Source organism: Neofelis nebulosa, chromosome 2, assembly GCF_028018385.1.
Source record: "Neofelis nebulosa isolate mNeoNeb1 chromosome 2, mNeoNeb1.pri, whole genome shotgun sequence".
NCBI classification, from domain to species: domain Eukaryota; kingdom Metazoa; phylum Chordata; class Mammalia; order Carnivora; family Felidae; genus Neofelis; species Neofelis nebulosa.
The window spans coordinates 153,747,337-153,772,035 of NC_080783.1; the positions used below are offsets into that span (position 1 = coordinate 153,747,337).

The 24,699-nt window shown below is 38.0% G+C and overlaps 1 protein-coding gene and 1 long non-coding RNA gene across 9 annotated transcripts in view; one reads left to right on the top strand and one right to left on the bottom strand.

Moving 5' to 3' along the window:
- The window catches only part of ADGRL2 (adhesion G protein-coupled receptor L2), a 624,153-nt gene that overhangs the window by 356,480 nt on the left and 242,974 nt on the right, over positions 1-24,699 (bottom strand). For all 8 annotated transcript variants that reach the window (XM_058716832.1, XM_058716841.1, XM_058716842.1 and 5 more), the window contains exon 4: positions 21,874-21,981. The gene's annotated coding sequence lies outside the window, so the exon portion shown is untranslated. The remainder of the gene's footprint in view (positions 1-21,873; positions 21,982-24,699) is intronic.
- LOC131504496 (uncharacterized) overlaps positions 10,492-24,699 on the top strand; it is a 51,366-nt gene continuing 37,158 nt past the window's right edge. Inside the window, exons 1-3 of the long non-coding RNA XR_009258024.1 lie at positions 10,492-10,632; positions 16,822-16,939; positions 20,628-20,679. This is a non-coding gene — a long non-coding RNA (uncharacterized LOC131504496). The remainder of the gene's footprint in view (positions 10,633-16,821; positions 16,940-20,627; positions 20,680-24,699) is intronic.

A 24,699-nucleotide genomic window follows, 5' to 3' on the forward strand; every position in this document is an offset into this window, starting at 1 on the left:
TCCTAGTACTTGGTCATGAAAACGGGAACAGTGTGAGGTGGTTGCTTGCAGTTGGCATTCTTGCCTGGTGCTCTGACAATCTGCTTTGACCTTCACTATTTGATTCTGATTGGAATGCAACTTGTACTTGCCTTTGTGCTATGCTCTAACCTGAGGGTTTTCAAGCTATACCTCGTTGCACTCCAGGAGTCTATGGAGAGCCCGGCCCACAGGAAGTCAAGGACAGAGAGCTCTAGATTTCCTCTATTTCAACCAAAGTAGCACCTCCACACTTCATGTAAAATATTGGGCTCTATGTAAGATTAATCAGCAAAAAGATGTTCCTTGGGGGGCCTCGCTGGCTCAGTTGGTTCAGCATGCAACTCTTGATCTCAGAGTTGTGAGTTCGAGCCCCACATTGGGTATAGAGATCACTTAAAAATCTTTAAAAAATGTTCCTTAAACAAAATTAAAAAAACCGTAGCACTAACCAAACTGCTTAATTTATTTAGACTTTAATAAATAAGCCAGACTGCCTTTAAGAAAAGTGAAGGAATAGGACTAGCCTTCAATAAAATAGCTTTTGCTTCCCCACCTTCTTTTGTTGGGTATAAAAAATACTGCACTTGTAGTCAAATGTTGGTAATTGTAAACTATTTTCCCCAACTGTTCTTTCTTCCTGAGTATCTTTCGTTTTCTCTCTATAGCACAGGTTACCATGTAATAGTCCACATGTTAGCATTCTTCAGAATGTCAGGGATTGATTAAGGGCTAGGCCTGTCAAATACAAGAAAACAGTTTTAAAAGCTTGTAATTTCTAAGTTCCTTTTAATATGTCAGAAATGAATGGTATCCTGTGGGTCAGACTGGGCATTGGCATTGTTATTATAGGTTGATTTATGAAAGGGCTTTATTGCATAGATAACACATCTGCATTTTCTGGAGAACAAGTAAACATGTAGTAATGCACATATCATTACACACACACACACACACACACACACACACACACACACACACACACTATCTTTGAAGAGAACAAAACCTTGAGTTAGAACCTGTATTAGAAGCAGAACAAAGTGCTAGCTCAAAGAATAAATAGCCAACTGAGATTGGTGAGCATTTCTTGGGTTTGGGTTATGAGAGAAAGGCCTAAATTCAGCTTAGGTTCAGGTTTATTAAAAGAGAGAAACTGTATTTCAGGTCAAAGGAAATATATTCTAATGAAAACTCAAAGACATAGGAATAGCTATTAGAAACACAAGAATGAGAGAGACCTAGCTCTAATTCATTGATTTGGTTCATTTTTCCATTCATTCATTAACTTCCCACCATCATGTGATGATATTGTAACACTAGCCTTCTTCACTTCACCACCAAGGCTTCCTATGCTCTGTCATTCAGCTGGTTTCCTTCTGTGTTGGTCACTTCATTTTCAGTTTTTCAAACCTATATATTGGGAGATGTTGATTTGAAACATGAAAAGATGTAGGTGTTTATTTACATAGCATGGCTTCTAGATTGAAGTTAGAATTTGGGAATGGAAACTTGATGATGCTCTCTGCTTCTTCAGTCCTGTCATCCAGACACTCTTTCCTCACACATTATCTCTTGAACTGTTTCCTCTTCCTTTTTCTCTCCTTCTGTTTCCTTTTTCCTCTGTGTGTATGCTTTTCTGGCTCTCATGTTCACTAAATGGTTGCATAGCTCTTTCCTTACAGACTGAAAACACAGGCAGCACAGTGAGGAATGATTTCTGAAGTAGGAGAGGGTCACTATCGTCACACAGTTGTGGAATGATGAGAAAACATCTGATGGAATCTGTGAAGTACATTATTAACTGGCAAGGGATCTACTACATTCCCAGATGAATCTAGAATATTTTAGTGGCTTTCCTGGTGTTGTAATCTGTCAGTTTTTAAATTTTCTCTTTTATCTATTTTTTTTTTCTTGCAAACCCAAAGGGTAGTCCCGGGCGGAAATAAAATGGCCTTTGTTAGGTTATGCTTCCAAAAGAACAGGGGGAAAAAGGGTTGTATGTGAGTGTGTTATGATTCTAAGTGCTTTCAAACCATTCTGTTTAATTCTCTTTGTGGCATGTAATTCCTGAGGGACGTGCACCAAATTGATAAGCTCAGTGCTAAAGTGAACTGTCTCATCTAGTCCCCAGGAGCCTCTGACTGAAGTGTCAAAATACAATCGTGCACCAGTGGCATTGCTGTCCCGTAGAAGAAACACTTCAGCACACTGTTGACATCACAAGCAAATTAAAAGACTCGCCAAAGTTAATATTCTCACATTATAACAACATCTCCTATAAATTATTAACGCCCACACGATTTATTACCCATGTTAGGGAAAAAAAAAGCAAGTTGAATCACGAGCTATGCTCCTTAATGATTTATTTTTTTGGTCTTCAATGTGTTGAGGTTTATAAATCATCCAGCTCAACTCTACACTGCACCAAGGAGAAAGCAGTTGTTAGTCAGGCCCTTCCCTCACCGATGATCACCTATGCACAGGGTGGTAGCATACTCATTATTTTAGCATCTATCATCAGCCTCTGTGTTTCAGACTGGCTGTTCCTTTTCATTACTATAATGCTTAAGCCTGGCATTGAATGGATATGATTTAAGGCTTTCGATGATAGATCTAAGCCTTTTCAGAAATAAATATTAACCTCATTATTTAGGCAGGGAGGCCAAACTGACTGGTTCTATTCCGTCTCAAGGCTTCTAAGTAAATCAAGATTTACTTGGAAATCTTGTCCTCTTCACTCTGGCCCACGAGCTTCACCCCTAGTCTGCCTTGATTATAGTTCATGTTTTGAAACAAATAAATGTATTTTATTTCACTCTGAGTGATGTATTTTATCTCTAGCTTTGCCGTTGACTTGGGTGAGGCATAGAAGTTCTCAGAGAACTTCCTAATCTAGTCAATGAGTGTATCATTTTAAATAATCTCTAAATTCTCTTTCAGACTTAAAATTCTGATAGTCATAGTGTATAACTGGAAATCAGGCAGTGATTTCCCCTGCTGTTGGAGTTCCTGAGAGTCCTCTGAATATTTGCCTGAGGCATCTGTCTGCCTTTGCCCTAAATTAGCTCTAAGAGGCCTGGGGGGTCTATGCTGGGCCTGTCTGTCCCTAGTTGTCTGTGCTGGACATAGAACAGGAGAAAAATTTCAGGAGAACATGAACGTTACTTGAAAAGAAAAAAGTTACATATGGGTTAGGACGACTGAGGTTTTTCTAGAACTGTTGGGAAAAGGTTGTAAAAACTAAAAAAAATCTTTTGAGGTTAGTTGACAGTTCAGGCCTTTGGTGACCATTTAGCCTGACTTCTTTGCTTGTTGCACATGAACCCTTAATGAGGAGCCTCTAACCTTGGTATCTTCTCAGCCCAGCCTGGACACCCTTGGTGTGCAAGCACTGATCTGTGCTCCAGGAACAACACCTCATATTTTGAAAATAGTGTCATGTCATATCACTGTCCTAAAGTTAGCAGTAAAATAAATACTTGAGCGTAAACTAATAAGGCATGTAAATACAAGTTGTTTTAATAGTTTCTCTTTTAAAGGCAATTTGATACACATACTTCTTAGGAATTAAAATAATAGACATCAATAATGCATGGACTACACATTTAATTTGCTTTGCAGAAGTAAATAAACATGTCTGCATTTTTTTTATGTGGCATCTTAAAACTTAGGAAACATAGTTTGAACCTCTAAAATGTGCTATGTTAGATTATGTATGATAAGCTTGCATCAGTATCCCAGTTTCTGAGGTCACCTGCATGGAAGTCTGGTTTTTTTCCCGTTTAAATATATAAATTTGGGACCATCACTTAACCTTAATGACTCAGTTTTCTCATCTGAAAAATAGAGAGTAATCCTCAGTCACTTCATAGGGCTGATGTGCAAGGAAAAAGACCTCATATATTTGTGAAAGTTCTTAAAAAAACTGTATAGAAGGAAAAATTACTGTTCTGATTTTAATTAAAATGAATGATGACTACACCCAATGGAATTCTCCATCCCTAATCCAAGTAGAAAAGTGGTATTCTGGGGCACCTGAGTGGCTTACTCGGTTAAGCGTCCGACTCTTGATTTCAGCTCAGGTTATGATCTCATGTTTTGTGAGATCAAGCCTTGCATCAGGCTCTGTGACAGCATAGAGCCTGCTTCAGATTCTCACTCTCCCTCTCTCCCTTTCCTGCTCATTCTCTCCCTCTCTCTCAAAATAAATAAATAAACTTTAAAAAATACTAAAAAAAAAAAAAGAATGGTGGTATTCCACTCATCTACCATGAACACCTATCTGAGATAACATTTCCATATTTCTTTCCCTGCTTGAAAAGATTTTGGGGGTGGCTAAGGTAAAGGAGGGTCCTTGCCTTTACCTTTCATGGTTCAGAAACTAATATGATGTTACAGAAAACTTAGATCATACGGTGGCCAAGGCTGATAGTTTTGCAACTTGCTTCTTGATTAAGTTCATCAAGCATTTATTGGGTTCCAACTATGTGCTATTCACACAGTCAGAGAGATGAGTGTACTAGGGGTTTACCATGAAAACAATTTTCCTGTGTAGGTATCTTTTTCCCAAGTGTTTGAGTGTTAGGATATATGGTGAGGATGGGATCTATCGATCGATCGATCTATCTCTATCTCTATAGAGATATCTCTATAGAGATAGAGATAGATCGATCGATAGATAGATAGATATAGATATAGATATTTGGGAAAGTTAAGTTCAGACATTGGTTGTCTAAGATCTTTGTACAGACATTCGACTTATTGTAGAAGTTGTAGGATAATGCCCCATTGCAGAACAAAGGCTTCAGGAGGCTTTGCTAAAATGTAAGTTTCACTCTGCTGATTACATAGAATCATTGAACCTTATGCTACCCCATATATATACAATGGAATCTATAAGCACCCTCCTAAGAGGGGAGGCATTTAGATGAGGTCTTTAAGACTTAGGTATTGTATACCATGAATGAACATGAAAGGCTGGTTGGCATAAATAGCCATTCATTCTGTCAACAACATTAATTGAAAACTCAGGGGTGCATAAAGCCCCATTCTGGTTTATTGAGTAAGCTGCAAGAATACCTTCACATCTGTATGCAAATATTTCACAACTGTGAACACCCACTACTACCAGAGAGTGAGTGATGCTGGTGCGAAGAGGCTATCAAGTGGTGGCACGTACGCGTTGGCCATGACTTGTCTACATGATGTTTGTCATAATTTTCTGCAATATACATGTCCTTTAAATATATTATGGTGCTTGTAAATACTAAAATTGTTCCACTGTCCTTGGCAATATGCCTCAACTGGACTGAAAGCCTTGGCGATGTATTTTGGCAGGATATTAGCATGTTTGTTGTATAAAGGATCGTGGATTGATATTTCTTTGCATTCTATAAAAGCTGCAGGTTTTGAATAATTTTACTATATGTACAGGGCAAATACATCTCCAATTACTGTAAGACCTTTTCAAAGAATACTTTTCCATGGTTTCATATATTCTCTCTTCTCTCTCCGAATGTACGCTTTGAGCACAAGGAATGCCATCTATTTTACTGTATCAGGGTACCTACCCGCTCGCTTCCTGGCCTTGCCTACATTAGATGTGTGACTTTGGATTGATGAGTCCCACCATTGCTGAGGCTGGTCAGCCGACTTCATCTGGCCCTACCTACATTCACTCAGCATCCACCTCCACACCTGAAGACTGACACCAGTGACTCTGGGGCTGAGGGCTTTTTTTTTTTTTTTTTTTTTCTCTGAGAATAAGCTCACTTTGCAAATAAAGCAAGCCAGAAATGCCCTAGAATTGTTTTCTTTGGTGGCCAATTTCAACCAAAGATGAATGGGGAGTTGGTAGATAAATACACCAGCTTGTTTGCCCCTTGGCTGGGCTGATACCAAGTTGTGTCCTACACCATCTTTTAGGGGACCCCAGCAGGATTGAGCTCCAGTTGCCAAATTGGAACTGCCTCGAAAATGCACTTTTTACTGCCTTTTTTCCACTCCCTGTCTCATTTCTCGCGCCTTGCCATTGTTTCCTGGGATCGGCTCCCGAATAAATTTCAATAGTCTCTCTTTATCTGGGTTTCACTTTCCATGGTTTCAGTTGCCTGCAGTCAATGGCAATCTGGCAGCAGACATGCTCCTTTTGAGGTGTTGTCGGAAGGTCAGCAGTAGCCTAGCCCTTTGTCACCATGCCTACGTCATTCATTTCACTTCATGTCATCATGGAAGCGTTTTATCTCACAGCTCCACAAGAAAAAGGGTGAATACAATATAACACAGTATTTTGAGAGAGAGAGACCACATTCACAGAACCTTCATTACAGCATCTTGTTTTGATTGTTCTATTTTATTATCAGTTATTGTTGTTAATCTCTTGCTGTGCCTAATTCATAAGTTAAACTTTATCATAGGTGTGTGGTACAGGAAAAAAGTCTCTGTAGGGTTTGGTACTACAATGGTTTTGGGCATCCACTGGGGATCTTGGGACGTATCCTCTGCAGATAAGGGGGAATTACTGTGCCTTGTGTTAGAATACGCTTCTGAGGGAACCCAGTCAAAGTATTGAAGTTTCTCACATGTAAAAGAAAAACAATATACCTGCCTTACCTATCCACACAGTTACTGTGAGGATCAAATGAATATATATACATACATATATATGTGTATATATATACATACATGTATATGTATATATATACATATACATACACATATATATGTGTATATATATGCTTTGAAAATTGTGCAACACTAATAAATTCATACATTTTAATTGTTATTATTGTTGCTGCTATTGTGTTTTACAAACTTTAATTCAAGGGCATAAAATATTTGCAAATAAAATTCTCTAGCTGTGAGCTAAAGAGAAAAATATCTGAAATTAATAATGTAAGATAGGAAGTTATTGACAAAGGGTAAAGAATTCGCACCACGAGGTGAAGAGAACTTTTCAACTGCTACTGTAATACCACCCAACACCCACATAACCCTCTCCCCAAAATGACAGATGTCAAAGACAAAGGATTAAAAAAGAGACGACTGGCTTTTCCCTATTGTCACTTACTTTTCTAGGGAAGAATATCTTTCCATCTTTTCTTTGTTTGGAAGGTGCCTTTTCATTCTATTATAAATTCACAGGGCAGGGACCGACTTTAAATCTTTATTTTGTAGAGTGCTTTTAAAAGTTGATCACATTATTCAAATATTCAAAAAGATAAAAAAAAAAAAATCTTGCTGACCCAAGCCAGACAGTTCGAAGACAGACAGAAGGAAAGTTTAAGGAGCTGAAGTTTTACATGATAGTGTCCTCTTACCAACCAAAAAAGCAAGTTGAACATTGAGCAGAGAATTAAAGACTATTCAACCTTGTGTGATACCTCCCAAATAAAATGTGTGGGAAATTTTTCAGGAAAAAAAAATGCTTTTTTTCGCTTCATACACTTTAACCTCCTTACTCAGAAACCTGTCTAGAAAAAAAAAAGTAAAACCTATGCATTCTGGAAGCAAAATGGGGGAAAGATAAGTCAGATAAAGAACTGTGGTTGGCAATATATTTAACAGCCTAAAAAGATATGAAAGTAAATGCCAAAGCAATACATTCACATTGCAGGTTCGTGTAATTATATCTTGCCGACTAAATGAGTTTTATTAACTGAATGAAGAGCCGAGCATTTCACTTTTTGTCACACCATAATTTTCTTAGATATTAATCGATTGTGACCACATTTACTCCAGAACTGAATAGACCCCAGTGCAAGTTTAGTTTTAGCATGTGGTTGACTCTGCCATGTTGAAATAATGATCTTTTGTAATTGCTAATGATTTCAGTGAAATTTAGCACATTCAGAGTTACAGGGATACTATTGCACAGAATGAGGTCTGTCATTAGAGTCACAATTGAGTTCCCATCAAAAAATTCCTGAGATGTTAAAATAGGGACAGTGCTCGCAATCTTGTGGCTCTTTAAACGATTTTACTCTCTTGCTTTTCCTGGGAGGTTACAGTTAAGTATTTTCCTCTCTATTTGTTCCCAGGAAGCCTTTTGCTAATCTTCATTCATGTACTGGCCACTTTTTTTTTTTTTTTTTTTTTGGTGATCTTTGGTTCTTAAAAGGTTCTTATTGCATTTCCCAATTTTAAACCACATTTGGACAGTCACTTTTTCCCCTACTCCCATAATACTTAGCTGATGCTGCTAGTACAGCACTTGTCATACTGGATTATAGGTAGTTGGCACAGTGGCTGTCGCCTGCATTAGACTATGAATTCCCTGAAGGCAGTAACCACCGTTTCATTTTTGCATCGTTAGCACCTGTCACAGTCCCTGGCATTTAGGCGGTGCTCAATAAGTGTTTGGTGATTGAATCAAATAGACACAATGCAGTGTGTTGATGTTTAATGCATTTGTTGGCTCACATGACACCAGTTGTTCCTTATTATATTATACTTAAGTCCTCATGAAAAGGAGTTTTTAAACCAGAAAGGCATAATCATGTTTGAGTTGAAATAATTTAGTTCTTTAGCTTAGTTATCCTTCAAAAGTTGTTTGCTGTCCAATAGCTTATTGATTTTAAATATTTTCCTTCTGAAGAGCAGGATTTCAAAAAGATTTCTAATTTTTTAAGACAGACTTTTACATTGCCAAGGAAACGGCAAGACCCCTTAATAGGTGAGACCAGTCTTTCACCTGATAAGTGAATTCCTACTACATTATGATTCATTCTATTTAAGCCACTAATTTTAAATCGGAAAAGGAACTGAACAAATGTTTTTAAGAATCCCAACTGTTGAAAAGTTCTGCAATATAACCTAAAATAAATACACCAACTTAAATTTTCCTTATAAAAAGGAAGCTGGTTGGTTTAAAAACTATCTTCAGAATAAATATTTATGGAGCAGAATGACGACTTATCCACAGCATTGGCGTACATTTTCTTAGTTAATGTTTGATGAAGTACTTCCATTTACAATTCATCAGTGAATGAAAAGAAGAGTTTCATTAACTATTTTTGAAAGATAATGAGGCCATGATCCCTTTCCAGATGTTTCACTCGTCAAATAATTGTGATCTTTCTTCCAAATCTCCCTGTTGCTTGGTTCCTATTTTCTTGTTTATTGAGCAGTGCTTTATGAAGATGAAGAGAGGTACTGATTTATAAAGATGAAGAGAAGTAGAAATGCCAGACAGACGATGAAGACTGGGAAACGAAGGCATAATTTTACCTTCCCCAAATTGGAGGCTCTTGAAGTTTTATTACTAAAGGATAATTATCTCAGATGTGGAAAGAGAAAAAAAAAATTTTTTTCTTGCTTTTCGTTTAGAAGCATAGGGACACTTCCGACTCTTTCTCCACAAAAGGGACTCAAGAATATGGCTCTTTGCAGAATTCCCTTAGGGTTTAAAAAAAAGAGACTTGGATTTTTGCTTGAGAGCAGACTAATCTATTTTCTAGCATTCTGAAGTGCAGGGAAAAGAAATAGGGCCCAAAACACACAGTGAAATTAGAGATACACTGCAAAAGTTAGGTGAATATAACAATAGGTAAGTTAGTGGTCACAATCAATATAACACCACCAATAATAATAGTAAAGCTAACATTTACTGAGTGTGTACTACGTACCAAGTACTGTTGTAAACACTGCATGTAATAGTTCAGTTATTCCCCTACAATGACCATATGTGCTAGGTAGTGGTATTAGCACCATTTTACAGATCGAAAGTGGAGGCAGGAAAATTTAGGTAACTTGTTCAAGCTCACACAGCTAGTATGGGATGGAGTGGGAGAGAAACTGAAGCAGCTGGTCTCCATGGTGATTGCCATTATGCTACGTGAAAGCGAACACAGGATGATATGAGAACTTTGAGCAATTTGTTTTGCATCTTGGTACTGCCCATGTTTTCCTTAATTGCTCCCCAAACCATCATTTCAATTTTATCCACGTTGACTATGTTGGTTGTAGTATGACAGAAGGCCAAGGAAAGTGATAATCAGCAACACCTATAGAATATATAACAAAAACTAACAGAAAGGGTTTGCATCCCTTTAAGCATTGTAAAATATTCTTTCTATTTCAACCATCCTGTTTGCATGTAGAAATTAATGAAAATGTTTCACAGCTATTAAGAAGAGTTTGACTGGGGTAAAAGTTGCCCCACAGGAGGAATAGAGAAATACCCATTCTCCAGCTGTTGTAAGGGGTGGTTACTGAAGGCTCACAGCTGCCTTTATCTTCTGAGAAGGAAGCTGCCTTGCTTGGAATGTACCCCCATGGGGGCAGCCAGCAGCCAATGATTAACTGATATATGTGGAGTATAAAAGGTGGATTGAAGGATGGATTGAACTCTGGTGCTCCAGAGGACGAGGTTCTCACAGTTTTCAGCTGAGCACACATCCTTACTTGGCTTTTTCCCTTGCCCTCCTTTTTCTCCTCCCGTTGACTTCTCCTAAGAGCACTACCTCAATAAATCCCTTTTATAATAATCTTTTTCTTCAATTTTGCTTTTAGAGAACTGAAGCCAAGATGGATTGTATTAGAACAGTCCCAAAAGGCAGAGTCTAAGACAGAATCCTGGAGGAAGATGGCAGTGAGTCCTCTGTGTCGCTGGTGGTAGGTACAATATTGTCAGTCCCTGACATTCTGTAGTAGTGTGATTAAGATCAGAGGTCAGCAAACTATAATCTTTGGGCTAAACACAGCTCACTGCTTTTTGTAAATAAAGTTTTATTGGAACACATTCATTAGTATTGTATTGTATCATTAGTATATGTATTGTCAGATAGAGCTGAGTTTTGAGACAGACACTATGTGGCCTGTAAAACCTAAAATATTTATTAGCAGTTCCTTTTTAGAAAAATCTTGCTAACTCCAGGCTAAAATTTTCATCCATGGTGGTAAGTTGGATTGAGACAGAGGTAGAAGGGAAAGCTGTAGTTAGTTTAAGGTCTTTGTTTTGTGAGGTATAAAGAAATTGAAACTGTAAGGACTGTGCATTTGGGTGACTGTGAGTACCATTCATGCACTGAAGAGAGAAAAAGACATGCTATTTGTTATTACTACTGTGTAACAAATTAGCACAAATTTAACAGCTTAAAACAACACACCCTGATTATTTCCCTGTTTCTATGGGTCAGGAGTTGAGGGATGGCTTACTGGGTCCTCTGCTATAGGGTCTTTTAGAAGGCTACGATCAATGTGTTATTTGGGGCACAGTCTCACCTGAAGGCTTGACTGGGAAAACATCTACTGGCAAGCTCCTGTGATTATTGACAAGATTCATTTCCTTGTGAGCTGTTGGCTGAAGGCCATCCTTAGTTCCTTGCACATGGGCCTCTCTAATATGTCCTATTAATTCATCAAAGCCATCAAGAGAGGGATTCTGCTAGCAAGAAGAAAGTGACAATCTTATGTAGCCTAATCAAGGAAGTGACATCCCATCACCTTTGCCATATTCTGTTGGCTAAAAGCAAATCTGAAGGCCAGGCTATACTCAAGGGAGTAGATTATACAATGGCGTAAATTCCAGGAGACAGGGCTCATTAGGAGCCATCTAAGACTCTATCTGCCATATGGGCTCAGATCTGTTATTCAGACTTTAAAGCAAACTGTGGGAATCAGAAAGATTCATTAGAAGCATTTAAAGAGACAAGTCTTTTAGGCCAAAGTCAGAGCCCTGAAAGAAAAGGAGTAACATCTTGAAGTTTGAGATAAGGGTCTTTGGGTCATTGAAAACCCTAAATCTATATGTTCTTCTGAACACTTTTGGTCTGTCTCAGTGGCTAGTAAGATCTTTCTGTCTTGTTGGAAAAGAGATCCTCTGTGTTGAAGGCTATAATGAAGTCTCAGATGAGGCAGGCTCCTTACCAAGCAATCTTCAGGATCTGTCTGTACTTTCCATCGCAGGGTTGCATGTCAACATCTCTCAACTAGGAAAGTAATGACCTACTAAGGGAGGAGAGGAGCTATATACCAAGGAAGTGCCAGGCATTGGCTGACATATATGCCTAGGAGGGGACTCAGAAGGAGCTGGATCAACATGGGCAGAATATAAGCGTATGAACTGTTCACAGATACGGGGTTACTGTGTTGTGACACAAAATTTAACACCATAGCAAGGTCCTGGATGATATGTCTAATATAAGACTGGGATAGCTCTTGGTTTTTTGGAAAAAGTGATGGTTCACATGAAACAAATTAGAGATCCCAGCACTGTAGTAGTAATAGATAGTGGAGGAAGGAAAAAACAGTTAAGAAATAGAGATGAAAAATGGGTCCATTAAGTAAGACTGAAAAATCCATATTTGACTATGTTCCTCAGGAGGGCTTGCAGAACAGTCTGTTTATTAACATGGTGAAGAATCTGCTGATGAAGGGGATTCCAACACCAGAAAAATATAGTTCTTTTTAGACCAGGGATAGTTGGAGATGATGTTATAGGACTGGAGTCCGTTGAATAGCAATGGGGATGGTAGGTTCCAGATTACAGGGCAACACTGACTATCAGAAGCAAAGTGGGTGCAATCACCACAAAGGGAAGCAAGGCTGGAATGGCTGTCCTCTGGGTGAGGGTGGAGGATGTTCCAAAGTACCTGTGCAAATGGTTACCTTATGAAAGAGAGATGAGCAGACAATCAGGGTATTATTTGTATATATAATCAAGAGAGTTAAAAAAAAATAGATGAGCAAAAGGCTGAGATCAGGCCACTGAATGAAAATCTTAATCTCTTGCTCTGTCTTCAGACCTGAGCCAATTCTCAGACCTAGAACCCACTGACTGAAGGAAAGTCTGGGTCCCATGTGAAAGGAACTGCAACATTATGGGAAGTATGACTCCCTAGTCCTTCCCCCAAAGGACAAGAGCTATTTACTCAGGACACTGTACACTAGGGGAAAAGGGATATCCAGATCTGTCTGGGACTATCAGATAGATACAGGTATGAGCACCTAATGGATCCCTGTTAAAGTGGGGATATATAAATTTTGGGAAATAAATAGAGTCCTGACCCAGGTTCATTTCATGGTGGGTCTCTTGGATCTACATGCTCACCAGTGGTCATTTACCTAGTCCTTGAATGTATAATTGAATGGATCTATTAGAAGGTGGTAGAATTGTACCATTGTTTTCTCAGTCGGCTATTGCATTAGCAACAGCCATGTGGAAGTCCTTGAAACTAACTTCCTTGCCAAGTTAGTAAATCAAAATCAATGATTACATCCTAAGGAAAATTGCACAGATTAGTGCCATTCTCACAGATTTAAAGAATGCAGGGATGAGGATCCCCATGCTTCCTCCATGTTATTCAACAGTCTAGATGATACACAAACTAGATGGATCATGGCAGATGACAGTGGAATACTGCCAAGTTAACCAAGTTGTAGTTTCAATTGCAACTGCCCTGTGGTATGTAATATATGCACTAGGGTAAATCAACTGGATATAAGGTATGTGGGTATTGTTCTGGCAAATATGTTATTTTCAATACCCATCAGGAGGGAGGATCAGAAGTTGCATTCATATGGATGAGAAACAGCAGTCTTGGGTCGTCTTAGTGTTTTTTAATTCTCCAGCTTAGTAAAAATATATAGTCTTCAGGGACTGGAACTATCTGGACATTCTGCATAACATCATGTGTGTGCACTATATGTATAACATCATGTTAATTGGACCAAGGGACTCACGTTATGGCAAAGGGAGTATGGCAGTGGACACATGAGCCTAAGGTTCATTGGCCCTATTCTACTCTGGTACACTAAGGGACCAACATAGAGATGATCTCCTTTGAGGATGAGTACCATCTTTCAGGGTTTTGTATACACTTTACTTTTTTTTTATTTGAGAGAGAGAGAGAGAGGGAGAGAGAGAGAGAGAGTATGAGCTAGCGAGAGTAGGACAGAGAGAGAGAGAGAGAGAGAGAGCAAGAGAATCCCAAGCAGGCTCCATGCTCACCACAGAGCCCAATGAGAGTCTCGATCCCACAACACTGGGATCATGAACTGAGCTGAAATCAAGAGTCAGATACTCAACGGACTGAGCCACACAGGTGCCCTAGGTTTTGTATACACTTCAAACCAGTGGATATTATACAGTGCTCTATCCCCGATATGTATGTACTATATGAGTCCAGGAATCAAAGGGTATATATAAAATGAACCCACTCACTATCACTTCCAGTGAGCCATCTCTGCAACTTTGTTCTTAGGTCTTGGGTCCCAGTGGAGGGAAACTCCCACCAGGGGATAGAGCAAGAGTCTCAGTAAACATAAAGCTATTGCCATATTACTTTGGGCTCTTTGTGCCAGCAGACTAGCTGGCACCACAAAAAATGTTACTATATTGGCAGAGAAACTGACCTGATTATGATGAGGAGGCATCAGTGAGGCTGCATATCAGAGGCAAGCAGCAATGTGTTTGTCACTCAGGTGATCTGTTGGGATGTATTTTGGTGTTCCCATACTTTGTTTAACTGTATTAGGCAAGTACAGCAACAACAACCTGATCAGAGCACAGTAAGCTGGAGCTCAGATACCTAGAGCTGATGACTTGGTTTACCTTTACCTTTAAAGGCAATCTATGTAGACCTGCAGAAGCACCAGCCCATAAGGAGGAGTATCGAGAAAGGGGATGGAGGAGGACGATGATGATTACGTCATAGCCTTGGAACAAACTGCAGTAGGGGAAGCGAAGCCTCTGCTACCTCTTCTTTTCTGCATCAGCCCAGAAAATGTGGCCAACCAGAATCTTGAAGCAGCCGTGCCTGGAAGCAGCAAACTTGATATAAGAAACAAGTGGGTCTGGGCAGCCTGAGGGATGGAGTGCAGGGCGGTTGTTGGTGTCTCTCCCATCCACTAGTGGCTGTGTTTGGCTGCTAACAGCTCATGGCTGTACTCTTGACGAAGCTTTGCCCTCAGTGGAACATTTCCAACTCAGCCGAGAGTAACCCTTCCTGGGAAAGAGAGGCATTAACCCTGTGGTACAACTTATGTTCCAGAGTCCTCCAAGGGACCAGACGGAGCTAGTTTTCAGCACAGACCACATCCTTCTTGGCTAAGTGCTTTTATACTATTCTCCTGTTCCTCTTCTGGAAGCACTCCCCTAATAAATCATTTTCAGAAAAATTTCAATCTCAAGCCCTATTTCTAGGAATTCTCACTTAGAATACTATCTTCTACTATTAAGTATACTGGAAAAATCTTTTATTTACCCATATCATTGTGACCCAAATTTGATAGGATGCACTTGGAAAGTTGTATAGATTGAGGTTGCCACCTCCTAAGATCTCTCCTTAATTTATTACCATAGCAGAGGCTCTTACTCATTTTCAATGCTCAACTTTACTATAACTGATGACCATTATTCTATTCTTGTTACTTTCCAAGACTTCTTCAGTACTGATGTCGACTATCTTTTCAGAAACAATTCTGATCATGTTACTCCCCTGATTAAACATTTTGGTGACTCTCCACTGTTTCCTGGATAAAGTCTCAACCCTTTAGCATGGCATACAAGTTTTGTTTATTGGGCTGCAATTTTGAGCTGAATTCCAGTAGACTCTTCCCCCACTCTACAGCCTATACACCATGTGCCGCAGTCAGACCGAACAACTTTTTATTCCCTGAATTAGGCATGCTCTGGTTTGAATCCATGCTATGCCTTCTGCCTGGGATGGCTCTTCTCACCTCTTCTGCTTGTGAGTACCTGCTTCTACTTTGACATAGATTGTTTATCAACTTTTCTGTGAAGCTGTTATTGACCAACTTCTGAACTTTTTTCCAAACTCCAGGAAGAGTTAAGAACTCTTTTCTTTGTGCTCTTATGTCATTAAGTACTCACCTGTGCTATGATGTTTGTCTTATTTTTTGTGATTGTTTATTAACATGTCTTCTCCCCCAAACATAAATTAAAAATTTTCAAGGGCCATATAATTTGTTTTTGTATCAGCAATAGTGATCACATTGCCTATCATAGTTCCCTCTCTCTCTCTCTCTCTCTAGATATGTATATATGTCTATCTATCTATCTATCTATCTATCTATAAATTGATGAAGAACTTGGCATGTTCTTAGATAGCTCCTCAGTCTGACAGTCTGGTCAGTTCTATTCTAGTTCTTGCCTTCAATCATTTTCCTCTTGTTGGAGACTTAAACACTGAAGAGAGTCTTTGGACAACTGTCTGTTCACTTAAGCCAAATGACAGACCAACCTTTAGTCCAGTATCACGTGAGTTTATGTAAATTTACCTGCTATGAATTCACATCAGTTCATATTCCCTGTGATTTGCAGCAAACAGGGGCTAAGAAATAAGCTTTCAAGTGGCGATAGCAAGCCTGAAATTTAGCTCAGTGACATAAATGCAATCCTATGTTTGATCTCTCCTTCAGGGTGGTAACAAGCAAAGGAGAGCTGAGAGAAAACTGCTTTACCAGTGTAACCCCTTACCCCCTTCATAACTTCTCTACATTGTAGTCAATCTGGAGGCCAGTTTGTTGGGCGAGTGTTTCTGATTCATCTAGATTTCCATATAAGAAGGAAATGGTGTGTTCTAAGTTTTCAAATTTTTCTAAAAACATTTATTTATGTTTGTGAGGGGCTGGCTTGTGGATCCAGCCCTAGGAAGTTCAAATAAGTATACTTAAGAAAATCCCCAGTATACTATTAGAAATTGCATTAGTGATCTCAGAATAAACCAGAAGGTAAAAATGATAATAAAAGGCTCTGCTTTATGGGAAGCTCGATGGTTAATGTGGCATAAAACCTGGTTATAAGAATCTGACCCGATAATATTCATTCTTTTCCTCCAGCCACATTTCTCAGTCTCAGCCGCTCCAGCTGCCTCTGACTTCAAAAGAAACTCTGAATGAAGAGGGAGGGCACACAATAGAAGAAGTGGTCTGATTATCCCCCTCTGTTTGGAAATGAGTAAAGATCATAGATATGTTTTCTTCTTTCTGTGCTCTGGACTGTGTAATGTCAATTACCTCAAGCAAAACCCCCTGCCCAAGATAATGCAAAGATTTGGATTATACCAAAATTGCATAAAATTGGAAACAAGATATTAATAATAATCCATAATAGTGTGACAAAGTGGAATACATGTTTACTTTTATTGGCTTAAGCTGGGACAATAAAAAAAGTAAATTGGTTTAGAGATTTAAATTTATATTTATTACACCCTGACCTTTTTTGCTCTTCTCTCACCACTTTTATATTACGAATGAGGTGATTAAAAAGAGACTGCTTCTCTTTTGTTCCATTATGGCACATCTTTTGCCCCTTTAAATGTCTTTGTATGTTTGTGAGTGAGTGAGTGTGTGTGTGTGTGTGTGTGTGTGTGTGTGTACTGATTATTTTAACCAATGTTTGAAAATGAAGTTGGAGTGCTAGAGGTCAAGTGAGTGAGTTAGCCTGAGCTGGTAATTATAAGACCATGTATGAAGTATTAACCAGAAGCCACTCTTGGACTTTCCATTCTCAACTCAAAATGAAACGGCAAGCATAATAATCCCATATCACCTGTGAAAATGATGTCAGGAAATGTTTTCTCAGAGTCAGCTACTGGTCAAGACTTACAAGTTAAACACAATAATGCAGGATCAAGATTCTGGAAAGGCCAAAAGTTCGAACAGGAGACCTTTAGCCTCTCTGCCTGCAATGCATAATAATACTTCCTGTTTGTTTGATAGGTGCTTACCATTCCCTGAAAACAAAAGCATTTATAACTTTTATGTTAGGAACTAAGTGTGTGCTCTGGTCCCATTCTTCCTGTTTAGGATTCCTTTCCACAGAAGTGAATTAATATAATTTGAACTACTAAATGAAAATAACAAACAACAACAAAAATCCCCATCGACTAAAAGCTGTCTTATTAAGCTTCCAGAATATTTGGGATCATCCAAACTATAAGAGAGTTATATATAATTATGAATGAGTTTCATCAAGGTTGGCTTGCTGTTTAAATGTCTTCAATAAAGACTCTGTTTCCTTACAAGAGTCTGGATAGACCATACGGTTCTGTATTAGTCAATCAAACCTTATAGCAATAACAATAGTTGGGGATTTGACCTAAAAAGTGCTTCAATTTGAGCTATTTCTGCTCACAAATAGATAAGATTGCAGGTAAGTAATGTGAAGTAATGTTCGTTACTAAAAGAGTTTAGAAATATATAAAATATAAAGGAGGCTTTTTAAGGAATTGAATGATTTAGTAAGCCCCAAGCTTTAGTGGTTTGTCATTTTTTTAGCCAGTTTTTAGGTTTGACTGACCAATGCCCCAAGAAAGCAGAGCAAAAACTTGAATGCAAACCTTTCAACCAGGTGACTCTATAGTTTATAAGTGGCAGTGAATGACATTTCCTCAGGAAAATCTTGGAAATTACCAGTGTTGCACATTTTATTAATCCGTGTTTAACCTGAAGCCTAGAAACTAGCACCCCTTTCTTCCTGTCTTCAAAATTTCTATTACCAACTGTACTATGTTGAAGTTTATATGACAGGCTGTTTCAACACTTTTGTTTAGTTAAATGGAAGTGCATCACTTTTAAAGAAAAGCCCTATTGCCAAAAAATATAAACAGCCCTAACTTTGATTAATATAAATATTTAAAAACCAGAACATTCTGCTACATCTTGCAAAAACAATTCTGATGTTGCTGATGGGAAAGAAAAAGTGCTTTCATGCATTAGACGAATCCAACAAAATACAGCTGCAGAACAAAATTTTAAGTAAATATGAATTGTTTGCCTTTTCACAGGGCTATGGTATTTACCTAAATGGAGTTATTTTAGAACCTTTTATGTGTTATTGGTAAAAATGAAAGGTTTTTGTTTTTGTTTTTACAATTTTAGTTCTGAAGTATTTGATTTAAATTTGAAAGCGCTCTAATTAAAAAACACCACTAAAATGATTCCTCCCGCCCAGTTCAGGGTTTTGCTAATAAACCACCGGACAAGAGATGTGTGAAATGAATAGATGAAGAAAAACGTTGACAGCAAAAGCAGGGTCTGGGGGGTGAAGTTAGTTTATTAGGCCCCGTTTGTCACGAATGGGCCTGCTGCACATATAAAAGCAAATCCCTCTACCTTAGAAGATTAATTCTGAAGGAGGCACTCTTGGGTCAAAGTATACATAAGCGTGTGCCTAATCTCAGAGAAATCAGGCTATTTTCTCACAGCAATTAAGCAGAGGTCTGGGGTTTCACCCACAGTGTATTTAAACACAGGATACAATTAAACCCCAAAGTATTAATATCTTTGCTCTGCAAAATTGCCCAGGAAATAGATTTTGCTCTCTTTCAAATGAAAAGCAAGGCAAATGAAGAGAATAACTTGATTCTTAGCTAAGTTGCTGGAAATAAGAGTGTCGTATTTTCTTCTAATTGCCAATGTCTTATGTACATAAAGACAGTTCTTACTCTACAATAGGGCAAGCGTTATAAGCTTTCTAGTTTCCTTTAGTCTGAATAACGAACCTTTGAAGTTTGCATGAAAATATATTGTTTTAAACTGTGATTAAATTTCTTATTTAGCATATGTTAAAAACGAACTTCTTATAAAAATCTAAGAGCTCATTGTTTACCACCAACAAAATGTCACAACTAGGGAGCTTTGCAACCTATGTAAAGAGTAAAAAAAGTAAATGTAATTCTAAAGCAATCAAGTATTCAAAGGGATTGCTTTCTGCAGAGATTTTTCTTGAAGTTTTTTTTATTCATATACTCATCTCAGGGCAAGAGCTGATCTTCTAGAGAAAAGTATTGCCAGTTTAAAACACTGCTTCGAAAATGCTAACTATAAAAACAACAAAATAACTTTTATTTCTTGTGCATCAGTTCCCTGAAGGCAAAGATTTTAATAGTACAAAGGCTATATTAAATAAACCACTACCTTTGTTCAGCTGTTGAAAAAAAAAAAAAACTCTGGTATTAAACAAATTTTACCCATATTATAATTATTGTTACTTCTCTTTTGTCTGCTTATGAGATTAATATTCCATTTCATTGCCAAACCCCATTCTCTTTGTCTTTTCTGAGGAAGGGTAGGTGAGGGAGGTTGCTCTTAGAATAGGAAAGGATAGAAATAGTTTTTCATTCGTGTAAGAGTTTCTAGCAAGACAGTTATTGGTATAGGACACAGTGAGAAATCTTATAATCCATGGCATATAGGCATGTTCTTAGAAATTAATAAAACTGAAACAATAAAGCAAAATAGAATGAGTCAGGTGTGGAATGGGTGTGTGTGTGTGTGTGTGTGTGTGTGTGTGTGTGCTAACATATTTTCCCACTTAATACTTCTTTGTTACTTTTAAGAGGAGATGAGTACTTAAGGTAAAGTGCAGAAGGCAATGTTTCCTTGAAACCACATGATAAATAGCTTAGGCACTTTTTTGATGTGTGCTGGGCTCTGTGAGAAGGCATGCAATCTGAATTTTACGAAGGATTGTTTTAATAGGACCAATGACTTTAATAGTACTTCTTGCTGACATCACTGGCAAATTGGTCTACTCTGTAACCTTTAAAAGTGCAGCATATCCCAAAATGAGTTACTTATTAAACAAATGTTCTCTCTCTTTTTTTTTGAGTGCAACTGACCTTTAAATGATTATTTCTCAGCACTTGCAACAAAGAGAATCTCGCCTATCACCTTTACACTTTTGACGCTACGGTGAGTAGATCCATAACCTTTTCACAACACTTACCATGCCACACAACATGGGATTACAAACGCTAATGAGAACCTTTTCTTTCAAGGAGAAATCCTATTACTTTATTAAATTGTTGCAGTACACAGAAGCCATGGAAAAGTATAACAATAAATCGTTATTTTGATCAATCTGCAACCATTTTGGAAAAGATAACTCCAAAGCACCAAAGAGTAATTGGCTGCTGATAACAGTTTCTACTGACGCTTTCTCTGTTCAGCTTCGGAGGGGTGTGGGTATGGGGGAAGGGGATGAGCGATTTAAGTAGTTGTATTTGATTAAAACATTGTCTTTAGGTTCAGGCACGTATACAATTTTTGCAGGCAATTTGAACTAAACTTACAGACAACTAGCATAGTCCCCCCTTTCACTAACTAGAAGGAAAAGCTTTGCAACTTCAGAAGTATTATGGATGGTATAGATGATGATATAGATATAGATATAGATATAGATATAGATATAGATATAGATATCCTGCAGTGTTAGGGATTTTAAGACTATGCTATCCTCAGAAACAGGCACTTTTGTAAAGATGTAATGGGTGTAATCAAGTTGTGGTTTTCTTTACTTAAATAGAGATCACATATTCGGAAGAGTTGATGTTTTCTGGGATCTCTTTACTAATGCAAGGAGTTCCATGTCACGTTAAGTCCCAATGGTCTTTCCTTGAGCAAATCACCTATTTATCCTTTTGTAAAACTACTGAATCTGATAACAGTTTCATTAATCTAAACATATTCCCCTCTTAAAAAGAAAAGCAATATTCCAGTACTGAAAAAAAAAATCTGAGAAAAAGTTTTTTTTATCTGAAGGATTCGAATCCTCGAACAAGCTAGTATATCCATACTTTATTTACCTATATTTTACCTGAATAGTAAGGCACAGGTAGTAACTTATGTTCACAAATAAGCTCTTTTTTTCTTGCAAAGCTGACCTTATTTATAAAAATACTGTTTTAAAAAGATGTTGAAGTCTTACGATTTTTAAATATCAGCCTTCCATGGAATAAAAAGGCATTTTCACAAGTGTATTCTCTCTCCCTCCTCTTTCCCCACATTGCCTACAAAGTGAGCATATTGGGATGAATTACAGAGAAGTATGAGAAAATTTTTCCTAAATAATGAAAAAGAACTGTTCTTGAAATAACATTCACTTACGGTTTTCTTTTCGGCTCTGACTTGGTAGTATTTCGTAAAGCATGAGGGGCGCAGCCACAAGCCTTCATCAGAGAAATCAAAGTTAATGTCCTTTGGAAACATTGGGCTCTGAAAAAAAAATAATAGCAGAAATAGGACTTATTTTGTCCCCCCAGTTTAATTTACGAGAAGGCAAATCAGTTATGTTATTGGCATGTAATCACAAAGAAAAATACACAGACCGAAGACTAAACCGACTCATTGTCAGGGCTTCCAGGATCTTATTCATTAATTATGGTGGCTGCCAACAGACAACAGAGGAAAATCAACAATGCTGGATAAAATAATCATCAAGGGCTTCTATGTCTGTAAACTATTTAAATTCTTGAAATTGAATATTTATGATGAGTGATGCTTCTTTAATGTATACCATATTGCCATCAGTTCTCAGCTCTGACTGCATTCAGAAAGCCCAGACGCACCGTCTTTTTTTTCACACCCACCTTTTCACTTGGCTTTGTCCCGGCCCCCTCTGCTAACACCCTTCCGTTAGAAACCTGGACGCCGGGAGTCACTTGCTGTTTCTCAAGTGCCTGCTCATTTTGTGATACCCCTCTCATCCTTAACAATGGTGCGGTTCAATATCCTATCCGCCTGTTCACAGGCGGCTCCCGTGTGAAATGATCGTGAAGTTTCTTTTGCACCCATCAATGCGAGGCAAACCAGAGTGGGCTTCCCTCCTTGGGGTTAGTGAACCCAAGTTGTCTGTGAGCACAGACAACACTATGGCCCCAGATGTGACTGGTTAACTGTACAAGCAGGGAGGATAAATCCACATAACAATACTTCATTCACCAAGGAAATCTGCAATGGATTACAGCTTCTCTATGGTTAAGTCTGGTCTTAATTTACTGCTTTTATTCAGTTTTCAACCACAAACGAGCCCCTTATGAGGCATTCACTATGCAGAATTGACAACTCTTTTTATCTACTTGAAAAATATTTTTGGATAATAATTTATGGTTACAAAATATGTTAAGCAGTTTCAATAGTTATATTATATTCTTTCAATGCTTAATGATGCAGTATCCCCTGTAAAAATGGAATGCCAGGAAATCTGGTAATTTTACATACAGTATTTATCACAACAGAGCAATTTGGCCATATAGAAACACAAATTTAAAAAAAAAAACCCTGCATATTTCATAGGAAGTCTTTTAAAGACATTTTTAAGCTCTTAAATTGTATCTCAGGAGAAAATCAGGGTTCAGAACAGTGTCTAAAGGCCCTATATATATGGGTAAAAAATTATTTTGGCAAGCTCTGTATTTTATTTATGGATTATTATGTTTAAAATAGCATATTTTGAACACCCTTCAGAAGGAAAAAAAAAGCTGCAGCTCTCTCTGAGGACACAAAAGAGAGTTCATTTGCTATTTATATTTTATACATGAAACCAAAATGTGTGGGTAGGTTTGTACTTTTTCACCATCAAACGTATTCTCTTAATTTATATTCTGAATTAATGCCACCTTTTAAAAAAATCCATCTGAAGGTGCTCATTATTATTGGGCATAGAATGTTTTTCAAGGACTGATTGCCAGTCTCTGAAACCACTCTGGAAACCCCAAACAGGCCCCAAATCATCATATCCCTTTAATAAGTGGCAAGTGCCAGTAACAGAGTTTGTCAGTTAGGAGCACATCTCCTAATATTGCCAACCAGTGACTTTAGAACCGCAAACGGGACCGACACAGATAGGAAGGTATTTTATAAATGGAGACAATGGAAACGATGTGAAGGATGTTCTCTGGGATGATAGCGTTCCTTTTCCATCGCTTTGGATCAATTTAAACCGCAGGTACACAAAGCTTTGCAACTTCCCTTTTGGCAGTATTTGAGCACTCTCAGACTCATTGATACTAAGGGACTCTTCCCATGGCAGAATGAACTCCCTGTAGATAAACAAAGGAAAACATTCAACTGAGGTACTCGCCGTGTTTTCCTCATTAGTGGCTACACTGTCTTGAGCTTGGGGAAAAGCATCCTTGGCATTAACAGGAAAGGACATTGCTTTTACAAGGAAGAAAACTTTATGGTTTTACAAGGAAGAAAACTTTATGGTTTTCTAAAACATCTCTCCTCAAGTGCCATATGTAAATCATATTAAAAAAAAAAACAGAATTGTATGTGCTTCAGGGGGTAAAACTACATAAACGTGCAATAGAAAATAATGAACTGTATCACTTTGGTTAGTTAAGCAATTATTGCTTCTTTATAGACCCAAATGCAGTTTGGTTTTCATCATAAAAATGGGGGGGGGGGTTGGTTTTGTTTATTGTTGGTGGTGGTTTGTGATTTTGCTCGAATGTTATCATTCTTGTTATTTTAGAACGCGGCATATTCAGCCTTTAATATGGCAGCTGGGTTTCACTGCTTTCATAGATGTTCTGGATGAAGGTGTAAAATAAAAGGTTAGAAAGGTGATAAATTAGACAATAGAAGCATCGGATTCAAATGGCACTTACTATAATTCCAAAATCATATATTAGAATAGTTTCATTAACAATATTATTGCTACTTCCTGCTGTTTATCTCAAACATATTAACATATAGATAAGAACACATTCTGTAACAGAATATAGAGCTTTGGATTTATGACAAACAACAGCAATGACCTAGCCTCATTAATCTGGGCAAAAATAGTTTCTGATCACCAACCATGGGTCAACAAGCACCAGATTCCGAGGAAGACTTTGGGGCATTCCCACCGATCTACTTAGTACGCAGACCCATAATGTTCCTGCACCCTTTACATTATACCCTGTGTACCCGGATGCTAGTGGC